Source organism: Lissotriton helveticus, chromosome 1_2, assembly GCF_964261635.1.
Source record: "Lissotriton helveticus chromosome 1_2, aLisHel1.1, whole genome shotgun sequence".
Classification (NCBI taxonomy): Eukaryota; Metazoa; Chordata; class Amphibia; order Caudata; family Salamandridae; genus Lissotriton; species Lissotriton helveticus.
In genome coordinates, this window is record NC_136058.1 from 423,057,010 (window position 1) to 423,076,740 (window position 19,731).

The 19,731-nt window shown below is 45.0% G+C and overlaps 1 long non-coding RNA gene across 1 annotated transcript in view; it reads left to right on the plus strand.

Annotated features, from left to right (window-relative positions):
• The first annotated feature begins 5,179 nt into the window (after nucleotides 1-5,179).
• Nucleotides 5,180-19,731, plus strand: part of LOC144807996 (uncharacterized) — a 98,769-nt gene continuing 84,217 nt past the window's right edge. Inside the window, exon 1 of the long non-coding RNA XR_013606557.1 lies at nucleotides 5,180-5,288. This is a non-coding gene — a long non-coding RNA (uncharacterized LOC144807996). The remainder of the gene's footprint in view (nucleotides 5,289-19,731) is intronic.

Genomic DNA, 19,731 nt, shown 5'->3' on the forward strand with positions numbered 1-19,731 from the left:
TTCCTTCAGCAAGTTTACCAAGCACCCGCTGCACTTGAATCTGCAGAGTAGTGAGTGCAGAGTAGTGAGTGTGCAGAGTAGTGAGTGTGCAGAGTGAGTGTAGAGTGAGTGTGCAGAGTAGTGAGTGCAGAGTAGTGAGTGCAAAGTAGTGAGTAGTGAGTGCAAAGTAGTGAGTATTGAGTGCAGAGTAGTGAGTAGTGAGTGCAGAGTAGTGAGTAGTGAGTGCAGAGTAGTGAGTGCAGAGTAGTGAGTAGTGAGTGCAGAGTAGTGAGTGCAGAGTAGTGAGTGCAAAGTAGTGAATAGTGAGTGCAGAGTAGTGAGTGCAGAGTAGTGAGTAGTAAGTGCAGAGTAGTGAGTGCAGAGTAGTGAGTAGTGAGTGCAGAGTAGTGAGTAGTGAGTGCAGAGTAGTGAGTGCAAAGTAGTGAGTAGTGTGTGCAAAGTAGTGAGTAGTGAGTGCAGAGTAGTGAGTGCAGAGTAGTGAGTGCAGAGTAGTGAGTGTGCAGAGTAGTGAGAGTGCAGAGTAGTGAGTGCAAAGTAGTGAGTGCAGAGTAATGAGTGCAGAGTAATGAGTGCAGAGTAGTGAGTGCAGAATAGTGAGTGCAGAGTAGTGAGTGCAGAGTAGTGAGTAGTGAGTGCAGAGTAGTGAGTAGTGAGTGCAGAGTAGTGAGTAGAGAATAGTGAATAGGGAGTGCAGAGTAGTGAATATGGAGTGCAGAGTAATGAATAGTGAGTGCTGAGTAGTGAGTAGTGAGTGCAGAGTAGTGAGTAGTGAGTGCAGAGTAGTGAGTGGTGAGTGCAGAGTAGTGAATAGTGAGTGCAGAGTAGTGAATAGTGAGTGGAGAGTAGTGAGTGCAGAGTAGTGAGTGCAGAGTAGTGAGTAGCGAGTGCAGAGTAGTGAGTGAAGAGTGCAGAGTAGTGAGTGCAGAGTAGTGAGTGCAGAGTAGTGAGTGCAGAGTAGTGAGTAGCGAGTGCAGAGTAGTGAGTGCAGAGTAGTGAGTGCAGAGTAGTGTGTGCAGAGTAGTGAGTGCAGAGTAGTGAGTGCAGAGTAGTGCGTGCAGAGTAGTGCGTGCAGAGTAGGTGTGCAGAATGCAGAGTAGTGAGTGCAGAGTAGTGAGTGCAGAGTAGTGAGTAGTGAGTGCAGAGTAGTGAGTGCAGAGTAGTGAGTAGAGAGTAGTGAGTGCAGAGTAGTGAGTAGTGAGTGCAGAGTAGTGAGTAGTGAGTGCAGAGTAGTGAGTAGTGAGTGGTGAGTAGTGAGTGCAGAGTAGTGAGTGCAGAGTAGTGAGTGCAAAGTAGTGAGTAGTGAGTGCAGAGTAGTGAGTGCAGAGTAGTGAGTAGTGCGTGCAGAGTAGTGAGTAGAGAGTAGTGAATAGGGAGTGCAGAGTAGTGAATAGGGAGTTCAGAGTAGTGAATAGTGAGTGCAGAGTAGTGAGTAGTGAGTGCAGAGTAGTGAGTAGTGAGTGCAGAGTAGTGAGTGCAAAGTAGTGAGTAGTTTGTGCAAAGTAGTGAGTAGTGAGTGCAGAGTAGTGAGTGCAGAGTAGTGAGTGCAGAGTAGTGAGTGCAGAGTAGTGAGTGTGCAGAGTAGTGAGAGTGCAGAGTAGTGAGTGCAAAGTAGTGAGTGCAGAGTAATGAGTGCAGAGTAGTGAGTGCAGAGTAGTGAGTGCAGAATAGTGAGTGCAGAGTAGTGAGTGCAGAGTAGTGAGTAGTGAGTGCAGAGTAGTGAGTAGTGAGTGCAGAGTAGTGAGTAGAGAATAGTGAATAGGGAGTGCAGAGTAGTGAATATGGAGTGCAGAGTAATGAATAGTGAGTGCTGAGTAGTGAGTAGTGAGTGCAGAGTAGTGAGTAGTGAGTGCAGAGTAGTGAGTGGTGAGTGCAGAGTAGTGAATAGTGAGTGCAGAGTAGTGAATAGTGAGTGGAGAGTAGTGAGTGCAGAGTAGTGAGTGCAGAGTAGTGAGTAGCGAGTGCAGAGTAGTGAGTGAAGAGTGCAGAGTAGTGAGTGCAGAGTAGTGAGTGCAGAGTAGTGAGTGCAGAGTAGTGAGTAGCGAGTGCAGAGTAGTGAGTGCAGAGTAGTGTGTGCAGAGTAGTGAGTGCAGAGTAGTGAGTGCAGAGTAGTGCGTGCAGAGTAGTGCGTGCAGAGTAGTGCGTGCAGAGTAGGTGTGCAGAATGCAGAGTAGTGAGTGCAGAGTAGTGAGTGCAGAGTAGTGAGTAGTGAGTGCAGAGTAGTGAGTGCAGAGTAGTGAGTAGAGAGTAGTGAGTGCAGAGTAGTGAGTAGTGAGTGCAGAGTAGTGAGTAGTGAGTGCAGAGTAGTGAGTAGTGAGTGATGAGTAGTGAGTGCAGAGTATTGAATGCAGAGTAGTGAGTGCAAAGTAGTGAGTAGTGAGTGCAGAGTAGTGAGTGCAGAGTAGTGAGTAGTGCGTGCAGAGTAGTGAGTAGAGAGTAGTGAATAGGGAGTGCAGAGTAGTGAATAGGGAGTTCAGAGTAGTGAATAGTGAGTGCAGAGTAGTGAGTAGTGAGTGCAGAGTAGTGAGTAGTGAGTGCAGAGTAGTGAATAGTGAGTGGAGAGTAGTGAGTGCAGAGTAGTGAGTGCAGAGTAGTGAATAGTGAGTGCAGAGAAGTGAATAGTGAGTGCAGTGTAGTGAGTAGTGAGTGCAGAGTAGTGAGTACAGAGTAGTGAGTGCAGAGTAGTGAGTGCAGAGTAGTGAGTGCAGAGTAGTGAATAGTGAGTGCAGAGAAGTGAATAGTGAGTGCAGTGTAGTGAGTAGTGAGTGCAGAGTAGTGAGTGCAGAGTAATGATTGCAGAGTAGTGAGTGCAGAGTAGTGAGTGCAGAGTAGTGAGTGCAGAGTAGTGAATAGTGAGTGCAGAGTAGTGAATAGTGAGTGCAGTGTAGTGAGTAGTGAATGCAGAGTAGTGAGTGCAGAGTAGTGAGTGCAGAGTAGTGAGTAGTGAGTGCAGAGTAGTGAGTGCAGAGTAGTGAGTGCAGAGTAGTGAATAGTGAGTGCAGAGTAGTGAATAGTGAGTGCAGAGTAGTGAGTGCAGAGTAGTGAGTGCAGAGTAGTGAGTGCACATCATCAGAGCTGTGAGAATAATAACTGCATCAGCCCCGTGCCTGAGGTGCATCATCCACATTGCTCAGGTCACCCAAATTCCTGCACTCTCTACCACACTGCTTTCAAGAACAGCATAATCTTGCACACACTCTCACTGCTCACCAATTCAAAGTTTGCTAAACATTTTATGCAACGCATTGTCACACACAATGCCAATAACTCAAACTTTAATGCTGCGAGCCGTATTGCATTGTAAATGCTTGTTGAGGTCAGCACTGTAAGAATTGGTTCCAGTGCTGCCTGCGGCTTTAACTCTCCATCAGTATAAACTGATGAAAGCTGTGTCTGGCTGTGGTCAAACCCAAATGTACTGCATATCCTGCATGTAAAGTGTTTTGGGATCAATGAGCAGGATAAAAACAGACTTTCCAGAACAACCTTCCAAACTCAAAAGGCTCTGACTCAATGTGGTGGAAGAGCTCCAGCTGAAGGCTGCATGGAGCCACGCTGGGCCAAAACCTGTTGAAGGACCTCTGCCATCACAGGCGTCAACTACATACAAACTGAAGATAATGAAAAATCTTTTGCATCACAAAGCAAATCATAGGTTCTCTATAAAGTGAGGGAGGCTACTGGATTTTGTAAACGGAGTCAGTCAATAATATTGAAGGTCAGCCGTACTGCGGTCATATTCACCAGTCGCGAGGCATTGTTGACCGGTGCGTTGTACCAGGAAAGGCCTCTTGCTCTGGTACTGCTGGGTTACTCAAGACTCTGCTCTGTGATTGGGTCGCCGTGTGAAAGCCTTGGCTACGAGGTCTTCATTCTTCATAGATTGAAGCACTAGATTTTTGTCAACATTTTCAGAGGGTATTTTAGGCAGCGCCCCGGGAGTACAGTCCTGGTTATTTTCAAGTTAGTCACTGATTTTCTGTGTTTTCATTACAACTTCCGGTGTTTTGAGTGCCCTAGGGTGCAGGCATCAGAATATCGTCTTGAGAGGCTGCCTATCTCCAGGGGCTAAAGAACTTTCGGATTCCAAGTGCCCCATTCAGGGAAGGCGTGATGGGAAGCTGCGGATTTGCTTGCTGTCCTCTTGAAATTTGGAATTCTTCCCCACTTGCCATTAGCAAGAATGACCTATTGTTTTTCAGAAGTAATTTACTAAATGTGCTCATGAAAACGTTGTTGCGACATTTTGATTGGTTGCGGTTCTTTTCAGTACAGTAGACTTATGTTAATTGTTTGTAATGTTGTGGCTGTATATTTTCATTGTATTAATTTGTGCATTGGTTTTATGCCCCATGGGCCTTGTTGGTGCTAGTTTGTAAAGCCCACATCCAAGTTCCAAGGTAATACAGAAAAATGGGATCACTGATAAATCAATAACTAACAGATCAATAGCAGAAGATACAACAGCCAATAAGAATTGCTATGGCTGCCTACATTCGGGAACAGATATAAAATACCAATGAGCCAGTCGGAGAATTCATTCATGACCATTTTGGGCACAAAAGGCAAGAAGACCTTATGATCATCAACAAAAAAGAATATAGTGGGTTACTATTATTTTTTATCAACAAGATTGGCAGTATCTTTGAGCTTCGTGCCAAAAACTCAAAGAGCATTGGATTTCTTCTGTGAGATATCCACTGGTAATCTCCTAAAAGTAAAAAACTTCGTCACATGACTGTTTCAGAAGTCCAATCCCAGAAATACCTTCTTACTTGTTACACGCTGGCAGAGTATCATCAATGCGTCTCTGAAACAAGATGAATTCTCAGAAACAACTGAAAGCTAACTGGTAACTGCAATATTGCAGAACCCACATGCCGGCCAGAAGCAGGGGCGTAACACAGGCCCCCGCAGACCCCGCATTGCGGGGGGGCCTCGGGGCCCCAACGCTCCGGTGGGGGCCCCCCTCGGTTCACTCAGCAGCAGAGCCAGGCAGCAAGTGGCAAGCTTCATAATGAACATCATGAATCTGTGCGCACGGGCCACACACCGGCCCCGGCTTCTTAATAAATTAAATGGTACGAAATTTGCCCGGGCCTCAGAGGCTCTTCTCAAAATGTGTGAAAGTTCAACTGCGCACGCGCGGGCCCCCAGCCGGGCCTCAGTCTTCATTAATGAAATAGGAAGTGGTGGGTGCGCGGCAAATCGGAATTGATGTTAGGCAGCCCCAGGTCTCAGACTCAGCCACGCAGCGCCAGAGACTAAGAAGGACCGTCCCCTGCCAGACAGTAAGTGACGCAGGTTCCCGGTTGCCAGGTTGGGGGGGGGAGGGGTGTTTCTACAGTGGGGTGGGGGTGTTAAAGCCTCTTCATTTATTAATGGTGCGCACTTCAGGGCCCCGACTGGTCCGGGCCTCTGAGTCTTTTTATTTATGAAACGGTGCTCTGAATAACTGAAAGCAAGTTCGTTTGTGAAGGAAATGGCAAGATTTGGTGATCCCCCTACATTCCATGAATGCCTGAGTTTAACGAAAGTGGCTGCAAGATTTTAAGTTTAATTAAACAGTAACCACGGCAGTCAAACCTTGCTAAAAAAAACTCTGTCTAATTAATTTTACACATTTTTATATAGGCTCACTTCTGAAGTAACAAATAGCATTTGTCTGCATATCTGAATATCGCTTCTCCATGCCTCTTGTATATGTTTGCAATTGCGTGTTATATAGATTCTATAGATAGCTTTCTGTTCGAATAGACATTGTTTAGTGTACAGGGAAAACTTCACACATTTCTTACATCATTTAGCCCAGTCCATAACTTAGAGCTTTTTGCACACAAGACACCAGCTTGATAGTATGTTTTCTAAGTTCAATGTAGTGTGCGAAATAAAGTAAAATCAACTGCTTTATCTTAGTTCAGACTTTCATAAATTGGTATTAATTTGGGATGTAGGAACCCTTACCAACTTAATAAACATACACTGCTTATGTTTTAATTCAAGTCTCGTTGATACTCTGTTCAACCCCTGGTAGCTGTGGCACAAGCAATTCCAGATGATGGCTGAGTTCAAACACCATCGCTTTTATAGTCAAGAAAACAATACAGCCCAAGTACACAGTGATATGGGTTAAAGTAGTGGCAATAGTGGCAAAAAGGAATATAGCCAAAATGTGGGGGGCATCCAGACCACCATATCTCCGGGGATGGGAGGAAGACTTAGATTGGTTCACAGGGGCGGAGAAAGAAACATACATAGCTAGAGGATGCCTTCGAAAATGGGATATAATTTGGGGTGGGGGAACACATACAGAGGAATTTAAGAGAGTATGGAGCAACGAAGGAGAAAACAATGCTTGTGCAGAAGATTCAAAGAAAAGTATGACCTTTGCTTTCCATGGGCGTAACAACATCAGATAACGAAAGGGTGGGAGACTACTAATAGAATTAAGAATTCATGGTATGAAAAAGTGTGTTTGAATTAATTGTAAATACACCCCTTTGTACAGTTTCTGTATACTTCTGCACATTGACTTTGTTTGTACACTGTGATAATTCCTGTAAAGCGCTCTGATACCCTCACGGGTCAAGTTCACGCTCTATAAAACTCTAAAATAAATAAAAAATATGTGCTAAACAGTCACCAACCTACCTGGTTGTGATCAGTTTAGTCTCCACCTGGCTAGTGTATTGCCAAGGTTAGCTGGTGTTATAAGGTGGGGTGCAGTGTCTGCCAGTGCCTTGGCCTCTTAACGCCGACAGCTGCCAGTTATGTTAGTTTTCGAAGTGGTCTCTTGTGAGTGAGCCACATTATGTTCACTAGACAAGCCCTGGACATTAACATGCATTAATGCATGCATTCTACATTCACCAGAGTGTGCGCTTGATGCCACTACATATTCACCAGTGGCTAGTTATCTTCCTTTGTGTATGCTGTACTTTCACGAGTGCATAGCACTAGCACACTGTACTTTCACCAGACAGCCCCAGGTATTTGCCAACAGATAGTATTTCTGTCTGTGCATAAGCTGTAAATTCACCTGAGTATACAGTAGGCAGAGATATTCACTATGCAATGTGTGCAGTGAGTCACCAGTCCATACAGGGTGTATTGTACAGTCAGCACTAGATTGTATGCTTACCTTCATTTATGCTGTACATTCACCAGACTTCAGCCTGTACGTTCCCTAAGTGAGTGTTTGCATTGTCTGTTCACCAAACTATAGCTCACTTTCTGTACGTTTCACAGTCTATATTATATTGTAATTGCAAATCTAATTGCATTTATATAGCACTTGCTACCCTTGATCAGGCGCGGAAGAACTTTATGGCGAGTAGTACACTACTCTGAATCCACGGTCAGTGGTTAATCAGGTGGTATTGTTGGTTACTGGGACTAGTAAAGTGCACTCACAAAAAATATAGAGTACATTCAACATGGTGTCAGACCAGAGTGTACACTACATAGCTGGCATTGCACATTTATCAGGCTATATTGAGCATTCACTAAGCTGTAGTCTGTGCACTGCACACTCACCAGATTATAGTCCCTCACATTAGTAGTTAGGCATCTGTTTCTGTGTGTGAAGAACATTAACCAGACTATTTATGCTGTGTGCATGTTACATTCAGAAAACGCTATAGTGAGTTCCACTTTACATTCCCCAAGTTAATGGACAGGGCCACTGGAATTATGTGGCAATGGTAGACCAAATTATGCAGCATGGTTGGCTAAATTATGAGGCAAAAAAGGTAAATTGTGTTGCATAACGCATCTTATTCTGTGGCAGTATTACTTTGCTAGTTTGTCGTTTCAAATCTTGTTGATGCTGTCTGAGGAAAAAGTTTAACCTCATTCATGCCCGTTTAATACCTGGACACAGCAAGCGGGACTGAAACGTTACCAGTTTCTTTTTCAGCAATCCTTGGTCCATTTCAGCTAGAAATTAAATAAAAGGTTGAAATCTGCTAATTATGCAGCAATTAGTAAATTATGCGGACAGTGAACTAAATACATAATTTTGCAGAAAATGCTGCAGCCGCAGATTCACATGATCACAGTTGTTTTAACTATGGAAAATGGAGCGTACTGTCACCATTTACAATATAGACGACACATTTAATTGTGCTTTGAAGCTACAGTAAAAAACGGGTATTCTCTAAAATGGTAATCCTTTCATCACCTGTGGAAGAATGAGATCTTAATCTGTGACCCTCTCTCTTGATAAGGTTCCCCCCCGCCCCCCAGTAGCTGCAGAGTAGAAGCAGGCCCTACCCACTGAGGTTGCAGCACACCTCACTTCGGGGGCAGCCTCCCAGCCTTTGTGAATGCTCTGTGCATACCGATGCCCCTCCCCACAATTACATACCATTACGTATATTTATAGAGCACTTTCACCCGTAGGCTTCTTGGTGCTGAATAACAGATGTTTATTGTTACCAACTCAATGGTACTCATTTTGTCGACCTCAGGAGGATAAAAGGCTGAGTGAACCCACCGAGATTTGAACCTGTGACAGTCCACCTCCTTTTCAATGCACAACCCCTGCCTGCCTTAGTGCTAGTTTAACACATGAATGTAGCTATCAGCAACTCAAAGAAAACCAGGTATGTGGACGCATGTGCAGCGACTTTTTTTTTGGGGTGAAATCTGTAAATTATACAGCAGATGCTGAATTATGGGACAAACCCATGAGAATGAGGAAAACACCATAGACCCGAATAATCTCTGTGACCTTGTTCATTTGTAAAGGTCGTACTCAGATCTTAATTACTTTGGTGGCTCTAGAGCTGAGATGGTGTCTTGACCACAGCTAGGCCTGGAGAACAAATACAGTTTGGTTGTCTGTCCTTGCTCTAAAGCTAAGGCCCCCAGATGGCAGCATGTCAAAAGGGGCACCGTGCTCTATCTAGTCTCACAGTTTTGTTTTCCAAACCATTGTTTTCAGTTGTGTCAGTCAAACTAGTTCAGCTAAAATAAAATCAGAGTACAACTCCCAGAATGCATTAGGTTATTAAATGAAAAAGACAAGGACTGTGAACATAGTATCCACAATGACGTCATCTGGTAACTTTATGGAAATTGAAACATTGAAGCTGCATGGTGAGGTTGACATCAACTGAAGGTGTAAAGTCAGGTATGATGATGATGTGACATCATTTGCTGTAAATACTATTTAAATATAGCAATGCAACATTAGTTATATTGCTTACACATAGCAAGGTACACATTGATGGCTGTTGCATCTGGCAGAATATCACAGCAGGATGCGCACGCTGGGTGGAAATACTGTCATATGCCATACTTCACCTTTGCCCAGCGGGCTCAGATTTAGAGGTACCACTTAAGGCATCTGTATCTTCAGCTAGCTTCATAAAATATTATTAGAATTTTTAGCATCGCTATATCACCAACCTATGTGCAAAAATATCACATAATGCTCTTTTATGCCCGGTAAATAAATATGCCACCTCACATTTTTCTGCAAACAGTTGTTGGCATTTTATTCTTGTTGATTTCATTGAATGAAGTTACAGTAACATCAAACATTGAATTACCAATCTACACACCCTGATTCATACTAGAACATCAAATTTGGGTTTATCGCAGCATTAACTCCTGCTTTTCCACGTTATTAAAAGGTGCACGTTTTACTGCATTTCAGAAAAGAAAGTGTTGCTGTGTAGAAATCAAACACTTTTACAAGAACTTACCTCCTTTGTCCATAATTTTGATGAATAGAAGGGGCATGCAAGTTCTTTTTTTACAAAAATTCTCCAATGGCAAGTGCGTGTGGTTGCTAGAAGTGTGTTAGTGGTGGTTTCGTCAACAGACGCAGAGATTGTGATTGTGGCACTCACAGTCCCTTTCTTTGCTACATTTAGGCGCTACACCTGTGGATGTTAGTGATCACACATGGGGTGTTCGTATTTCACCCTCACAGACGTGTGAGGCTAAATCGATGTCTGTAGCACACGTTAGTGTCTCACGTGCTGTGTCCATCAACTCCTGTATGCTCCTTTCCTTAAACACTCGCCTCCACTGAAACGCTGTGTTTGCATCTATGTGTCCATTCAGTGCTAGACACACGGGGACACAGTTGCTGAACATTACAGAACCACTTGTCCGAAGTGTCAGTAATAGACAACTGACCGCATGATGGGATCCAACATACATCAACAGTCACACATGGCAATCTGAAACCTTGGCAGCTATGCCCCCAGCAGCAGCCCCTGTTTTCCAGCCTCTAGGGGCCCCATCAGCGCTCTAGCGCACACAGGCATCGCTACACTCTCTCGCCGGGTCCTACCTCATACATTAAAAGGTGCGTGCCATGTGCGGTGGGTGCAGGTGACCTGAGCTTCCAGGCCCAGAAACAAGGGAGTTGAAGGCAACTGCCTCGAGGACAGAGACCATTTGTATTTACAAACCTTTGTAAACTGGTTACAGAGGCTTAGCTTTTCTGGTTCCAGTACTCCCTGGGCCTATTCCTTACATTTGACATTTACATTTACTGCTGTAGTGTGAGAAGGCATTTCATGAAATGGAATATAAAGTAAGGTTGATAAAAGAAAAATGCCAGCCATTTGTTGTTTAAAGACACTGAATGACCTAGTCTTAACACTAAATAGGGTTATAAATAAAAATGTATGTATTCATTTGTAATGTGACTTTTCGTCTTTGTTCCCTTTAATTATCAGTCATGGATCATTCAGGCAGCCCTAAAACACAGTTAAAAGTGTTTTCTAATTCTATTTGCTGTTTGAAGTATGCACAGATAAATGCTGAAAATACGGGTTTAGGTGACTGCTTATTTTTGTCCTGTATGAGGCATCAAAATAATGAGCTGGCAACCCTAATCATGAGACTGGAAGTTTGTTGCGGGATCAGCACATTATTTCTTACATTCTTGATCACTATTAATGCCAGAATAACAATAGTTTAACTTGTACCACTCCTCATTCTCACCCTTCACTTTTACGCTCACCCTGCACTTGCAGCAATCACAATGCACTCCCACTGACCACCATGCACTCACACCATTCACCCGCTCACCGTGCACTCACAGTCATCACTCTGCACTCGCAATGCAATTGCACTGTTCACCCTGTCCCTCACCCTGCAGGCACACAAGCACATACTCACCCTGCACTCATGTCACACTTCACTCACCTGTCCCCCTCACTGCTCAATCAGCAATCTCACTCAAATAAGCCCATCACTAACCATGCATTCTTTCGTTCAACTCTGCACTTACATATGATCACCTCACTCACTCTGCAGTCGCTCCTCTTACCCAACTCACACTGTTGCATCACTCACTGTGCACTCTTTAATCTATGCCTACTCAGGACCATTAACTTTAAACAGTAAGCACAGTATTTTCAGAATGGACGACTGTTGGAGGTTTCAAATCAAATTATACTAGATTTCAGGGTGGTAGGTGGTGGGCCGGGCCGCCGGGGGAGAGGGGCCCCCTCCATGTGATTTGCAGGGGGGCCCCCTCAAGTTTCGTTACGCCACTGGCCAGAAGTACTAGCTAACTACAGGCACGTAATCAACTTAACCTGGTAAGGGTTGAGACATGCTTGGCCTTACAATTGAACCAATACTAAACTGCTGTGGCTCAAGCGGCAACCAGAATTCTGATTTCAGAGAAAGTTACAGCACAGGGACAGTGATGCTGAAGGTTCAAGGTGATACTACAGTGTCCTGGATGGAGGAAAGCCCTGCCTGTTAGATCTGTTGGCAGCTGTCGACACAGTGGATCGTGGAACACTACTGAATGTCGTGCATCACAGAAAGGCCTTAGCAGTGATGTCCTCGGCAGGTTTGCATCCTTACTCAACAATTGGAGACACCTACTAAAAATAGCAAACATGTATCAGAGCTAAAATAGGTGTTTCATGTGTGCCACAGTTAACTGTCTTGTTGCTTGCATTAATCAGGCTATAAATGGAAGCACTGTCAGCACCTCACCAGCACAGGTGTCCGGATGCATCAACATGGTGACGCACCAATCCAAAACCATCTCCCTCCTTGATTGTAAAGATGACTAGAAAAATGCATGAGTCGAACCTTTCTAATGCTAGTGCCAGGCATAACAATGATGTCTCTAAGCACCCTCTTCAGAAAACGTTTTGGACCTGCAGAAGATGAGGGGGATTGGAACTGCTGTCTGTGATCCAAGAATAACCCTGAAGTACTGGACTTGCTCTCCCTTGTACCCAAGAATGAAAGTGGACTACAAGGGCCAGTTGGCTGACCTCCTGCGCAGTTACAGGAAGACAACAAGCTGCAAGAGGCCTTTTCCTGGAACTACCCAGCTGACCAGTGATATCTGGGCCAGGACTAGCCCATACTAGATCCTGCTGTTGTTCTCTGCCTTGACACCATGCAAGTCTCTAAGTGCCTCCTCTGAAGTCCTTCAGGATTTAGAAGTGTGCTCTTGTGGTGGGTTAGGACTTGAAAGACAAAGTCAGAAGATAAAATCTTTTTCTAGGCTGAACCTAGTTCCTGTTTCCTACTGTGCTCCTTCACGCGCAGCCTGAAATCGAGCTTAGGACCTGGTATACCGTGACCATTAGTGCATTGTGTTGCCAATTTACAAAATTCTCCAGTTTCTCTATTCAGTATTTGTCCTTCTGCTTATTAAAATTTTGCTCTATTTTTTCAATTTGGTTCGGGATTTTTGTTTTTGCATTTTGACTTTATTACTGTTTTGGTACTGTAAAAATGCTTTACAGGCTGCCCTAAGTTAAGCTTCTCTGCTCTGTGCTAGGATTATGAGGGTGGGGGTTAGATTCTGGTTAAAGTAGTGACTTTGAGGAGTTCATCATGACAAGGTGTGATTATTCCTTGCGGTGGGTCGTAACACACTCCTGCCCGTGAATCGATTTCTTACATTATGCATAAGTTCAAAAGCACAGTGAAGAGGCTATGCACACCGGGAGGGACAAAAAGAAGAAGAGAAAGGAAAGCCATCAAATCATAAACAAGAAAGCCAACCAGTAGTGAGCAGAAGTTACACTTTTTTGTGGGGTCTACAAGAGGTCTTTTGACAACAGACGGCTAAAAGGTATCAGTAGGTGAGACCTAGAAAGACAGTCTTACATCCCCTGGCACCACCCTCTCCATTATATCCCTACTCAATTTCTCCATCGTGGGGACTCTATTTGACAGCCAGTAACTCCATATGCAGCTCCCTGCTCTGGAAACACAAGGTTGTTGGTGAATCCATTGGTTGGTGTTGCTTAATGGGGCTAGTCCTGTGCTTTCAAGGAAAGCATGCCAAGCATTGACTCCAGATTCTTTGTGTAGTTTGCTGTAGTGACTAGTAGGGAGGCGTGATCAGGGCCCTGCTCAGTCAATGCGATGTCAGCGTTGATCTCAGGATAGCAGGCTCCAAGGCTATCACCCTCTTGTTCAAAATATCCCATACGTTTTACTTCTCTATCAGTAGGTAGGGAAGGTGGGAATTTATGGAAAATCTCTGGACTGCCAGGGCCTGGCGGCGCTCTACAGTTCTTAGCTCGGGTGGGGGCACCAGAAGAGGTCTGGTGGGCTCTGGACAGGGGCTGTGGGCTCAGGTCTTCCTCTGTAGCTGGCCCTTCTGGCTCAAGTTTCACTGGCACTGGATGGAGAAGATCATTACGAAGCAGTAGCCAGGGTCATTTTGAGGAGCGATGATTTTGAATGCAAGGTTTAAAATGATTGTATATGCTGACTTGATGCCTATGCGATGTAAGGAAACCCAACAGACACTGTGGCATCTTCCACCGGTCACGGGTCATTATCCCTGTGGTATGTGTGGCGTCTGCCGATACACCAGGACAGTGAAAACTATACAGCTCTCTGAGACCTTTACATGGGAGTTGAGGCACCATACCAATTGCAACACCTCACATTGTATATACCTCCTCACGTGCCCTTGTGGGTTGCTGTATGTCGGAATGACAACCCGCCCCATTAAAACCCGCATTATTGAGCACCGTAGCAATTTCCGTTGCAAAAAGACACATACCAAGATGTGTAAACATTATGTAGATCATGGCCATGACGAGGACTCAGTCAAGTGGGTGGTACTCGAGTCCAGCCCTCACTGCCCCAAGAATGCCCTCTTTTATAAGGAACAGAGATGGGTCCACCGCCTATCCTCTGACAGATTGGGACTCAATGAAGACATCCCGTGGCACTCACTATGAGCTACTCGAATTCCAATATATAGCTTTGCTGCCATATAGCCTCACAACCAACATTAGGCTACAACCTGGAATTATGCCTCCCCTCTCTGGGTTCATACCCCTTGGAGAACTTAACCCACACTCAAATATGGGGTCCGCACTATTGACAAACACCATGACCAGTAATTATGTCACAACACCTCAGGGTCTGTTCATATACCCGGAACAAACATCTCTCATCTATTACTATTAAAGCTATTTACATTCCTCCATAGCGTGTACACTTTGAGACGCATTACGAATCCACCTATAGAACGTAAGGTCTGTGGACTGGCTCAGGGGTTCAGGCATTGTCACCCCAATCCAACATGGCCGCCACTCCACTGCCTGACACCACGATGCAGTAAGATACTCGCTCCACCACAGTTTAACACACTGGAGCGTAACCCGGTTCCAACGGGACCCAATCTCAGCACTAACGGGTGTCTTATATAAAGATTAGTGACACGCGACCACATATTGTAGTCCAACTCACGCAATAGCTACTCCAGTCTAAGATGGCCGCCCTGGGATCGGCAGGAAACCACGTGACACGCCAAAAGGCGGTGACGCGCGCTTCGAGCCGATTCGTTGCTACCAATGTAAATAACCCTTCCCGCCGAGCTCCCATATCTACTCGAGCTCGGCGGAGAAGGGTAGGTCAGACAGCAAAGGCACAAGCGACTGGAGGTGAGTGTGACAGCGGGATGTGAATGCGCTAAAAACCAGGAGTTCCATATGGTTTTAGACACTGCCCTTTGACTAATGGTTTCCTGGCGGGTTGTCTACCTTTTACCTCAGTTTTAGACTTAAGGACTCCTCCTTGATGCCTTCCCCCGCCGACCCCTCAGGTGGCTGGTAGTTCTTAGCAAATAGGTGAGTGGGCAATGTGAATTTGAGCATGCTAGAACAAAAGTTTGTTATTGAATCAGTGTGTTTGCAACTGTTCACCAACACCACCTTGTTACTTGAATGGGTGTTTTCCACTTTAGCGACTAAGATCAATACACGGTATGAACCCAGGTGTACACTATTACCTGGATAACTGCTGCATATTTTAAATCCTTTTTTTAAACCTCTTCACATCCACCTCACCCATTCAGTGATAGTGCTGTGTGCCACACGAGTGACGCTTGGCATACATTACCACTTAGGCATGCATTGATTGCTACTTGAATCACAAGTACACCTACAGCATGACACACTACTCACTGTCCCTCCCCATGGCGTGACCTTTTTTGGCATTTTGCATATTGTTTGTAATCATTGTTTTTATCTCCTTTCTATGTTTAGGCATAGGACAACCCCCACAGAGGTAAAATAAACACAAACTCACACATGACACCAGCATGTTGTAAATCACCTTTTTAATAGGTCCTGATGAATCGCGGGTAACTTTTACCCACTGCGAGAAACATGTCGACCGTCTTCACCACTAGCCCCATCTAGGTTCACCTGACTATGCTCGTTGACTCCTAGTAAGCTAGCCCCCTGTTTTTATTTGCAGCGAGGGACCCCCAGAATAAAATTGATTCCGGTACCCTTAGCTACATTTTAATTATCCCTGTTCCACTATCACATAACCCCCTGCCCACACACCCACACCTCACCATAAGGCTGTTGGAAAAAAGATCTCCGCCAAAGAGCCCCTCTTTGAGGTGAGCCCGTCGGGGATTGCACCGCCTCCCCGACGAGGAGCAACCGCCGATGATGAAGCATGACATCCTTCGGGGTGTGTGAGGCCAATCCATCCAACACAATGGATGCCCTTGGGTGTTACATTTACACCTTTGGTCACGCCAGTTAGTTCCCTCCTTTAGTCACGCTTAGGAACAGTTCAGCAACCCTTCCTTGTTGTAACTATGCGATGTAGACCCAGGGACTTCTGGAGCCCACTGCAGACTTACTGGCTGTCCAAGGCCACGCAACAGGCAGACTCGAAAAGTGATAGCCAGGGTGGCGTGGAGTGAGTGTAGCCCTCCCTGATGGATGCGTGCTGATGCTATGGAGAGGTGTGCTTGATTACGCTGAGCACTGCCTGCACCGGAGTGCCATGAGAGGTGATCGCCGGGTGCTGATTTCTGACGCTTGGGGGGCTCCAAGATGCTATCATCTTCTGTACCTCTAACACTATATGCATTACTAGAATTGTCACTGACTGATGTGAGTTATTGATGTCTACCGATACCGTACACTGTACACTATAAGCACTGGGACCCTATTCGCTGTGTTACTCCCCCTTTTGTACCTTGGCCCTGCTGTACATTGTTCGTTGCATCGTATGTTAGGCCGTACCTGAGACTCTAATGTGTCATGCCCGCTGTGAAGTGTGATCTCATCTATTTTAATTTATTAAATTGTGCCTCGTATTCAAGTGACCAATCTGTATGTGCAATGCTGTATGGGTTTGTTCTAATAAAGGTTTGAAAAAAAAAGTTTTAAATGATTGCAGCGGTTTGTCCAAACGTGTGTCAATGCTGGTTATGCCATTTAAAATAATCCTTACTTGGAGTAAACAAACAAACAGTTATTGTTTATTAATGCACGTGCGGATAGTTATTGACACTTATTTTAATATTAACCTGTTTGACATCTCGGCCTAGGAGAGATCATATTAACATCGCCCGGCAGCATTATTGAGTTTTCCTGCCCAGTCCGAGCTGCCTAAATCTTTTAATCTGTATTTCTTGATGACTCTCCCCTGCCTTGGGTCGCCAGCTGCTCTTTATTGCTTGTTTAGCCTCGCTATGTACAGCAAATACCCCATTTAAGACAGCTGCTATATCTCCAAGTGTAAACAGCTAGCAGTCAGATATTTCCTACGTAGCAACTACATGACCAGTTCAGGAGGCCAAACCCTAGGTATGGTTAATATCGGAGTATGAGTATATTTAAAGGTATGAATGAAACAGCATTTATAAAGCACACAGCTACTCCGTAGAGTGTCCCGGAGCTGTCAGGAATCTCCCCCCTAATACCTAGGGAACACTTAATTGCAGAATAGCCAGGGTTTTTTGTTGCTTCCTGAAAGAGGAAAATTCCGCTGTGGCTCTAAGAGCCAGAGGGAGTTGGTTCCAAGCTTGGGCCCCCAGGAACACAAAGGATTTGCCTCAGATTCTGACCTGGCAGACCCTGGGAATGATAGCCAGATGACCCCCACAGAGGTCTGGAAGGGGTGTAGAGCAATATTGTTTTCCTGATGTAACTGGCTCCGTTGCCATGTTGATCCTCTTTTGTTACTGGCAGCCAGTGTAGAGCCCTGAGATGTTGGGACATATGTTCGGGGAGCCAGATTAAGCATTTGTCTCGCCGCTGCATTTTGAACCACTTGCAGGCAGTTCAGAATATAGTCCGGCAGACCCTAGTATAGGACATTTCCATAATTAAGTCTTGAGGTGATTAGGGCCTGGATCACTATTTTCCTTATGTCAGATGACAAAAGGGGTAGAAATGTCTTCAGGGTTTGTAGCAGCCTAAAACAAGTGCCTTCTACTGCTTGAATTTGGGGTTTCATGGATAAAGACATTAAAAAGTGTAGGGCTCAAAGCTGAGCCCTGTGGGACCCCCAGCGTCAGATTCTGGATGGCGGAAGTGCACGGAGGAATCCACACTTCCTGGCTTCTATTATCCAGAAATGAAGTTAGGCGCTTTAGAGCCATACTACCAATTCTAATGCTCTGTAGCCTCTTTAGTAGTCTATCAGGGGGACAATATCGAAGGCTGATGACAGATCCAACATAAACAAGACAGCCCTTCCTCCGTAATTCACCTTCTCTTTAATGTGCTCAGTAACCTCCAGCAGTGCTGTTTCTGTGCTGCAGCTAGTTCTGAAACCAGACTGACTGGAATGCAGCAGTTTGTTATTTTCAAGGTAGTCTGAGATGATGGAATTGGAATGTTTTTTCCAGCACTGTAGAAAAGGCAGGAAGGAGAGATTTTGGTCAGTAGTTGGCTAGAATTAGCTGTTGTTTGGTGTGGTAAGTCCTTTTCCATGTCACCAGTGGAACTTTTTTTTTTGAGATAAGAATGCCTCCAATCCAAAAGAACCAGTTGGTGGCCTGGAGAGCTATCAATTAATTTTAAAAGAAATACATACTTTTTGATGGATGCCTTTATCATCTATGGGCAGCTTAAAAACTAACGTATTTAAAGTAATAACTAACACAATGTTCAACAAACTGGACCATTATACAGGACACAGTAACCTAGCAGGTATCCTGAGGAATAATTTATTTTTGAAATGCCGTTATGTTTATCTTTATAAAATGTTTTATTTGACACATCGCAAGTTGTATTTAGTCTTTGTCGTTGTTTAGTTTGCAGGCAAACACCATTCTGATTTTATTTTATTTAGTTGTACAGTTATGTAGAACTGGCACAACTGTTCTTGCTCTGTTACCGGAACCGCGCTTGAATTGCGTTTCTGCAATGACGGAACATTTTAAATATACCTGAAGTTTCAACTGTGGCTTGTTCACAGATCAGTGAGAAAAGCTTGAATGGGACATGGGGTCGGTGTTTAATACGACCTTATTTACTATTTCATTAACCTGTTGCTCATTTTTTAAAACATGAGGATTGATAATGACACTTAAATTATAAAAACGTCACGCACAGCAACTTGAAAGCCTGGCAGTTGTGGTTACGCTGCTCAAGCAGGAGTAGTGTTCGCCACTGGATCTTGAAAGCGCATGCGTGCAATTATACGCATGCGCACTAAACGGCCAGGAGAGTGGGGAGCTTAAACATACACGCAGCCAAGACATGGGGTTTCCACGCATGCGCATAAATTTGCGCATGCGTGGAAACGCGGGGGTGTAAAGACAGATGGGTCTATTAATAGTACACCGGGGCAGAAGGCAGTGTCTGTGCTCTGCGCGTGCGCAGCTGTTCACCCAGCAGGCTCTCTTCAGCCCACACTCCGGGGCAGAAGGCAGTATCTGTGCTCTGCGCGTGCGCAGCTGTTCACCCAGCAGGCTCTCTTCAGCCCACACTCCGGGGCAGACTGCAGTGTCTGTGCTCTGCGCATGCGCAGCTGTTTACCTAGCAGGCTCTCTTCATCCTACACCCCAGGGCAGAAGGCAGTGTCGCTCCAGTGCGCCCTCAGCAGTCCCTCCGGGCATGAGCAGGGGCTGCCTCGAGTGCTCCCCATCCTCCATGCAGTCCTGGTCGCCATCTTGACTTGGGTAAGAATCACCTTGGTTTCTTCTTGAGTTTGCATCTTGGAATGACGGCACTTTCAGTTTGCTGCTTGTTTTGAACACAAATGATGTAATGAACTCTGCGGCTCGACACATGTCGTCTGTAGGCGTTTTTCAATGAGCACAAATACTAGAATGCAGCATCATACAAGACTCATGAGACTGTTTTTTACTAGAGGTTTCAGGCTTATGATTCTCTCTTGCAGGGGTTAGAATCTGCTTATAACTTGTACCTTTTTTACAGGGTTTTTTAAGACTGTTTTTCTTGGCTAAGCGGCACAGTCTTCCATGCACACATATTGTGTTTGTAG